Source organism: Priapulus caudatus, unplaced genomic scaffold (assembly GCF_000485595.1).
Source record: "Priapulus caudatus unplaced genomic scaffold, Priapulus_caudatus-5.0.1 Scaffold203, whole genome shotgun sequence".
Classification (NCBI taxonomy): domain Eukaryota; kingdom Metazoa; phylum Priapulida; class Priapulimorpha; order Priapulimorphida; family Priapulidae; genus Priapulus; species Priapulus caudatus.
Genome location: NW_014577264.1, coordinates 165,434 through 173,307, shown reverse-complemented (window position 1 = coordinate 173,307; position 7,874 = coordinate 165,434). Strand labels below are relative to the sequence as shown.

General features: G+C 45.0%; 1 protein-coding gene across 1 annotated transcript in view; it reads left to right on the top strand.

Moving 5' to 3' along the window:
• Positions 1–6,733: 6,733 nt before the first annotated feature.
• Positions 6,734–7,874, top strand: part of LOC106807254 — a 20,113-nt gene continuing 18,972 nt past the window's right edge. The window contains exon 1 of the mRNA XM_014809547.1: positions 6,734–6,743. The gene's annotated coding sequence lies outside the window, so the exon portion shown is untranslated. The remainder of the gene's footprint in view (positions 6,744–7,874) is intronic.

Sequence of the window (7,874 nt, the reverse complement as noted above, 5' to 3'; positions counted from 1 at the left end):
GAGGGTCAAAGGATTTATTAGACTACACATGATACAGCTTTCAGGACTCCTGGAAATTCGTTTCACCTGTAGTAGTACACGTGAGTCAAAATCTGAACAGATGACAGTGCCGCCAATCGTCCTCAGTCACTTGTCACAGTACACAGTTAACACTGACTGGCATATCATCCTGTACATGCTTCAATTAGAGATTTATGCACTTCCCGGTGTGCAAGTGCAGAAAGAAAGGCACATGACATTGTTCTTACCGCAATTTCAATGACAGGCCTTGAAGTCGACAGATCTCCAGAGGTTTGGTCCTTGCTGCGTCCGTTGTCCATTGAATGTGGAGTTGTGTCTGATAGAGTTTCGCATCCACACATCTCAAAGAGGAGGCCTGGGGATCTGAGGGTGGTTACCCCACACCCATAGCCTGCCTGATACGGCGCTGGCTGCGAACTAACCGCGCAGTCTTGAAGGAATCCAATAAAGGTGGGAGGTCCCTTAACTCATCAGAAACTGAGGCCCTGAACATTTGAGAACCGCAGTTTCATTGAGATATTGGTACACAGCCCTCTTTGAGTATACATAGCACACAAATCCACAAGTATTTATTTCTGTCTGCGGATCGACTGTTCTGCTGGGCACCAGGCCTAGGTTGTTTAAATAACCTCCCTTCCATTGGTCATTCATCCCTCGTCCGAGCACTTATTCCATGAGAAAAACCACATCCTTTTTGGTCAGCGTATGTAGAAAAAAGCAGGTAGAACGCCGACCGAGTGAAGCAGTGGAGAGAACTGGCAAGGGCAGGCAGACGTCCTCCGGCCTAGTGACTCCATGAACAAACACTCGACATGTAACGTTCTTCCTGTTCGTTCCAACGAGTTATATTCAACACGACAGCTCAAAGTCCAGGGCTCGATCTTCAAGGACTGGGGCCATGAAAGGCGAGACAGAATTGACAATGACGTCCAAATCAACTCTCCGTCCCAAAGTCAATCCGCGATACAACCACGATGCCAACATCGTCCAATAATGGCACAATCCCCATCGCTGTCGTCCGCCCTCTTCTAAAAGTCGTTCCATCTTTGGCCTGGTGAGAGAGTCTTTTCACGGTCAGCATTCGTTAGAACATTTCCAAGACCATTAGTGACACAGAAATCTTTTCTTCCAGGACCAGGAGGATGGGTTACCCACAGCTTTTCCCCGCAATTAGTGGTAAAAAAAAAAAACCATGACACCAAACATTAGTCTGGTCTTTATTCTGATCAACTGTGAAAAAAGCATTTTAGACATATCCTTCGAGTCAGTGCTATCAACCAAGTAAAGTTAATTTGCTCGTTTTGAACATATTGGACTTCCTTTCCGAGCGTGGGGCCCTTGATTCTTAACGGGTTATACTGAATCAATATCGATTCCGAGACAGCGCCCAGGCGTGGGCAGTGTTCTCAAGCTCTGCAGGACCCTGGAGACAAATTCATTAAAAGTTGACCCCTCTGGAAGGACTGGCAGCCTGGCGCTGCGGATGAATCACTGAATAGATCAACAACGAGACCTTTTGGACATGTTGGACTTGGTGTAACGGCGTTTTCGGTTGATGTCAGCAGAAAAATCGTGACTTTGAACTGTGATACAGGGTTCCATCCTTTTTTGATGAAGCACTCGAGGTAATTCCCGTTATCTCCCCTCGAAAAAGTTTCTTTGTCCCTCGCGATTTCACGGTTCTTTGCAAGCATCTCTCATTTGTTGAACAGTCTGCTTGGGTGACCTTGGATGCGAGGGTTCTCAATGCCGACACTCATCGGCACTGCTTGGAGCTCACATGATTTCTTTTTACCTTTGATTTGATAACATCTTTCACTTCCATTAGAGAATGCTAGTGCGACGAACTCGTCATAACTTTTGCACTCCAATTGTGATCACCCTTCCCTCGCCAATCATCCGACAATGAACCTCTGGGAAATATCCAAGAGGCAATTCACGTCTTCTACACAAAACAAATTCTGCGGTAAAGCGATTGCCTAAAGCAATTTTACTGTAAACTTTGACGTCTGATATAAACTGCGGGGAGATAAAGGAGGGGTGATCTCCTTGTGAACCTTGAGCTATATGTAGGCCCCTCTATGTGCAAGCAGACAAATATTGGTGAATTTCTGGCAGGCGAAGAGTTCAAGCTTTACAAAGAATATTCTTTGTCGATCGCGATTTACGAGATCATGCTACGCCAGACGTTGATTTGATTTCTTGTTGTTTGTGTTCTTGTGCTTGTCGCAGCTATCTTAAGAATGCATTGCCTTTGCATCTTAGGGGTAACATCTCAAGCTCAGATGCCCAGCCCGCACTCTTGCGATGCTGTGGATGGAAACTCTATCAAAGCCAACTCCACATTCAATTGGACGCACGGACGCAGCAAGACGGCAAACTCGAGATCGTAGACTGGCATTTGTTCTCGCGAACACTCAAGTGGCCAGTCATGCAAAATGCGCTAAGAACAATGTATTGTGTCTTTCGTGTTCTGCACTATGCACCCAGAAAGTGGCAAAAATCTCTATTGAAGCCATGTACAGAATGATAGGCAGTCAGTAGCTGGGCTGTGTATGTAACGCAAGTGACCGAGGACGGATTGCAGACTGTCAGTCTGTCAGATTTTGACTACGTGTACTACTACCCAGGTGAACCGACTGTTTCCAGGGTCTGAAAAGTGTAGGCCCCCATGGTGTATCTAATACAATCTTTGACCTCAAAACCCCACAATTGACTAACTTTTTGGAGAAAATAGCCGACCGATATCGTGAAAACCAGATTCGGCCCGGCGAGGTGAACCCGAATGAACGATATAACGTGATCCTATGCACAAATTCTAAAATTGCCAATCAACCACGCCCAGTCGATTCCTGATGTTTAAACCCCCAAAATCCCGACTCGCTAACTTTGCGGCAAAATCGACCAAGAAGGTAAAGATATGGCACATAACAGTTTCGGGTCCCTTACAGCCGGCGCCCATAGTGGGAGGGGGGTTTCGTCCCAGGCTCAAACTTTTGTTGGCGCTCCTCAAAAAAAATTCTTAGTTGAGGGACATATGAACCCAGATTGACCCTTAAAAATGTCTTTCATAATTTGCAGATTTGGGCTCTGTTACGTGGCATAAGCCTCCTGACTATACAGAATAGTGCTGAAGTTTTTTTCTTTTTTTGTATACTATTTTTTCTTCATGTTCGTATAGCATTGTAATTGTACTGTAATCCGTTAGACTAATTTTATCATTATTAACTACTCAACACTATATTGGCTTTATCAGAATTTTTTCTACCCATGAAACAAAACTGTCGTCAAGTACATGTGATTAGTATCTGAGTTCATGGCAATAGATTTATAATACATGTCCCAGGGTACTAGCCGCGGAGACGTACCCCGGGTACGGTCCGGTATACAGGAACACACCCTGGTAACATATTTGATATGGTAGGGTTAGGTTAGGTTTAAACGTTAGGGTTAGGCGAGTAGCGCGTAAGGCGACTCCCTAGACTCGTTAGATGGATGCTAGAGCGAGGTACGATCCGCCATATAAGAATAGTACCAGGGTACGTTCCACGTATAGGCGGACCGCGTACCCGCAGCGGTACGTTCCGGCTGTAGCCTGCGGGGGAGATAGACCTCTCAGTTTCGGGGAATAACTTTCCTCTGGCGTCAGATGAGGGTGACGCTACGTGGCAGCACTCAGTGTTAAGATAAGTAAAGATCTAGTGTTAGTAATAAGGGTTAGGGTTAGGGTTAGGGAAATAAGGTATGAATAATATTATAATAATATTGAATATAAGTAATATAAGGAACTGATTATATAACCGCCTTGTCAGTGAACGTCAAGAACGTCACCACCGTGCCCTCAATTCGTAGCCCGGCGGGAAAGTGACACCCCTATGGTGATGTCGTGACCCAAACTTCGGAATACTGCACAATCCTCAAGATTGTGCAGCGATTGTGCTGCCCAACGTGCGGATTCCTAGTTTGGCTGACCAACTCTCAAGAGATTGGGGCAAACTGAAAACCAAGTCGGCGTTCAAACAAACCCGCTCATGAGCGAGTCTGGGTGGTGTCGTGTGCAAACTAGGAAGAGAGTTTATCTCATTATTTATTCAATATTATTTATTATAATCATTTATTATGATTTAATATTTATACAAAGGTGCCAAACACAGGAAGAAGGTATACGACCTTGTGTATACTATAGAGTAGTATAGGTTAATAATAATAAATAATAATATAGTTATGGGATATACACAGTTGAAAATCCTCAATAATCTATGTTTGTGCAAGCTCCTGTTTTACCTCTGTTTGCCCAATCTCAGATTGGTTGCCGCAAAACTGCGGAGTGTCGCTGAAATTCGCAAGTTTGTGCAAGATTCCAAGTTTTGGCACAACAGTGAACATCCCCTCAGTCCTCAGCCTAAAGGCCGAAGGACACAACGCAAGCGACAGCAGACGACCGTACACGACAAACGACAAGATCCGCGGCGACTGGCCGCAGCCACACTGGCAAGCGACACAACAGACGCGACCGTAAAGACAAAGTTCACCCAGCACGCACCACAGTGCTACTCATGAGCAAAAGCAAAAAACTCGCTGCTGCTGCTTTAAATAAATTGCTGAAAAACGCTCTATTGTATATCGAGCAATAAATAATAAGTAATATACACGTCAGGCATATAATACGAACGTAAACAATAATCAACGTATGATGGCTGGCCCCGACCACGCCCTGGCCGTTTTGTTTAGATGGGTTCGCGCTCCACTGTTGATGAACAAGCGGTGCTGAGTTTAGCCGTCTGGGACCAAGTCTAGAAGCTGTCCTGGCTAGCATTGGTTTATAATTTTATGACGTAATGGCGAGCTCAACGTGCCGGATGGAAACGGCTGTGATAGGGTGGCCATGTTGTAAAGTGTCGCCGGCGCCGACGTCGGCTGGAAAATAGAGAACGGTTCTAATATGTTGTGTCGTCGAGGTGTGTCGTCGTGCGTTGTCCGCGTCAGTGTGCAATGGCTCATAGGAAACAATAGTTTCTAAACTTCTCTGAAAAGTCGTTTGTCGAGTTACGCGTCGGTCGCTGTCGCTGTAGTGTTCTTTGTTCCTTGCAATAGAGTGAGAACCCGAGAGAGCTGAGACTGAGACTCGTGAGAGGTGCCTGGACGCGTAGAACACAGAAAATCTAGCCGTCGTCGACGAATTTTTTCGCCATAGTGTAACCAGCTTAAGCTGACACACTTCCGCGAACTATACGAATGCACGTAGACCACATAAAATTAAATTTGTAGCACTTTAATCTTTACTTTAGTACGATGTTGTATACGTTGTCGATAATGTTATATACGAAACACATGTCCTGCGCACATTTTTGGCGTAACCACACAGGGGCACTTCCCGTAGTTGGATTTCTGGTACAGGAAAAACATCCGATTTATTAACACACAGACACTGATCTCTATAATATAAAATGGTATAGTGTATAAGAGATCAGTGCACACAGACCGTGGAGCAGGGAAAATCAACGTTGGTAAAATTGACATCAGTACAGACGATCGCAATAGAAAATGTGTCTATTTTACAATTATATAAAAAGGAAGAAAAAGATTTCCTTATAAATGACAAAATTTTAAAAACCTGAAAACCAAAATAAGACTAGTTTGCATTTATATGATCATAAAAGACGGTGACGCGATATCGTACTTATATATATGATATGATATATATATATATATGCTATTTTTATGGGGATTATTGTTCCCCCCGACTAGCAATTGCACTACCAAGTTTGTGTGATCTGTTCCGTGCCAAAAAAACACATTTCGGCGACCGCGCTGATTTTAGGCAAATCCATGTACGCCTCTGTGTTTATGTACATGTCGCGAAGGAAGGAAATGGCGGCAAAAGTTAAAATTTACGTGAATGTTACTGTTACTCTTAGTGATAGTGTTAGGGAATCGTAAACAGTCAAGGAAATTATGAAAGGTCATCCACGGTCGCGTTTATTGTTACGATAAAGACGTTCTGAACTGTCCCGCTTATCTGTTGCATGCAGATTGAAAGCATACAGCAAAGTAGTGGCGCGTGCTCTGTGTTAAAAATCCTTCTGCTAATGAAAAATCGTAATGATAGGCCTAGTAATTAGTAAATGGCAATAGAGCAGTGAGGTCAGATCTTAGACCTCGTTCGATGGTCTGTAACTGTGCATCATCCGAACAAGCAACTATAAGCCCGCAAGCAAAACCAAAACTACGCGAAATGTGTGCAGCAGAATTTGAAGTATTTAAGATGACCTAATGACATTGTTACTCCTGAACTGAACTGGAGCGAGAGAACATGGTGTCGAATCTGAACCGCTCAGTTGTAACTGCGATGCAGAACTGACCTTTCGTGAAATATTACAATGAGTTTTGAGTTAATCGCCACGATGTGTTTCAGTCTCCCTGTCAGAGCGCACCGCGTGCAAAAAGTGAGCAACTTTACAAAACAAGAAGTGTCGTGTTCACAACAAGAAATTTTATTTTCTATTGTCCCATGCCCTTCGTCAGACCACGCATTTGAAGCCTTCCTTGGAACGTCATTAATACAAGTGACCAAATTATGATGCTGACCGCTTTTTTTATGTCAAAAAGCAGTCCTGCATGGATTTCGAGAACAGAAACTATACGAGTGAACTGGGTCGACTGCCCCCTCAAGACTCATGAAGGCTTTGGAAAAGAAAAAAATTGTTGTTGATGACAAAGAGGTAGGCCTAAGTTGCACCTTGCATTATAGAGATTTTAATGAAAATCAATTAAAAAAATAACTAAACCATGTTAACATTCACGAGCCTTGTGTCAATGTATTTCAGTGGGCAGGGCATGTATATTGCCTGGAAAGTGGAAATGTAGTGGTTTCCACATTTGTATTATGTTGGGCTTAGCCAGTATCTAGTGCAATGGTGCCCACTTGTCACTGTAGAGACTAAGTCATTTAAGATCACTTTTTTATAAGTTATGGCGCGCTCTACCATGCAATGCAATGCATTGAAGTTTTGTGATGTTAAGAGTAATTCAATTTTAGGATGAAATCCAAAATATATTGACGCTGTTAAGGTAATTTCAAACAACTAATCCTTATGTTCTTTGTCAAGTGACTCAGTATCCGCCATAGTTATGGTTTTCCAATTGCAAATCATTCCCCTACAGGCCCTCGACGGGACTTAGCGGCGCCTGAGTTATCCCCGCCCCCACGACGCGAATACGCCCCCCCTTTTTGTCCATTAGACAGATATCTATGACAGGGGTCTGAAAACGAACTCCGGCGAAATAATGGGCGGAATTCCAACCGCATTTCGGCCATCGACGCTCAGAGACCACGATCTCCAAACGGCCCCCTAACATTTTTGAGGGTGGGGCGCCTCACGGGTAAGCGCGTAGTGGCTCCTACAAGAAAACCCGCAAGAAATGCTGTCAATCAATGCCAGCCACGCGCGCTTCGCGTCATTGGCCGCTACGGATGACGTGGGCTACTGCCGAGTATATCCGCCCATCATGTCTATCACAGAGGTTTTAACGAAGTCTGGTATGGCTCCACCGTGGGCGGGTCTAGATGCTATCTCCAAAACCCCGCCGGCCGTGCGGCGTCAGGGGCCTGGCTGGGGCGTAACGTGCATAGTTTTTACCACCGTACCTGACCGCCGCGCGCGCTGCCGTGGCGCGGGACGGCAGACCTCGCCGTCGTGCGAACAACGTGTGGGCGTGGCGGTGCCTATTTTTACACCGACGTACGTAAGTCGTACGTACAGGTAGGCGGCGCTTAACCGGCTCTCGCGGTCGGGAACAACGCATCTTTCTGCGCACACGCCATCTTGTACCCAGCGGTCTCTCTGGATACG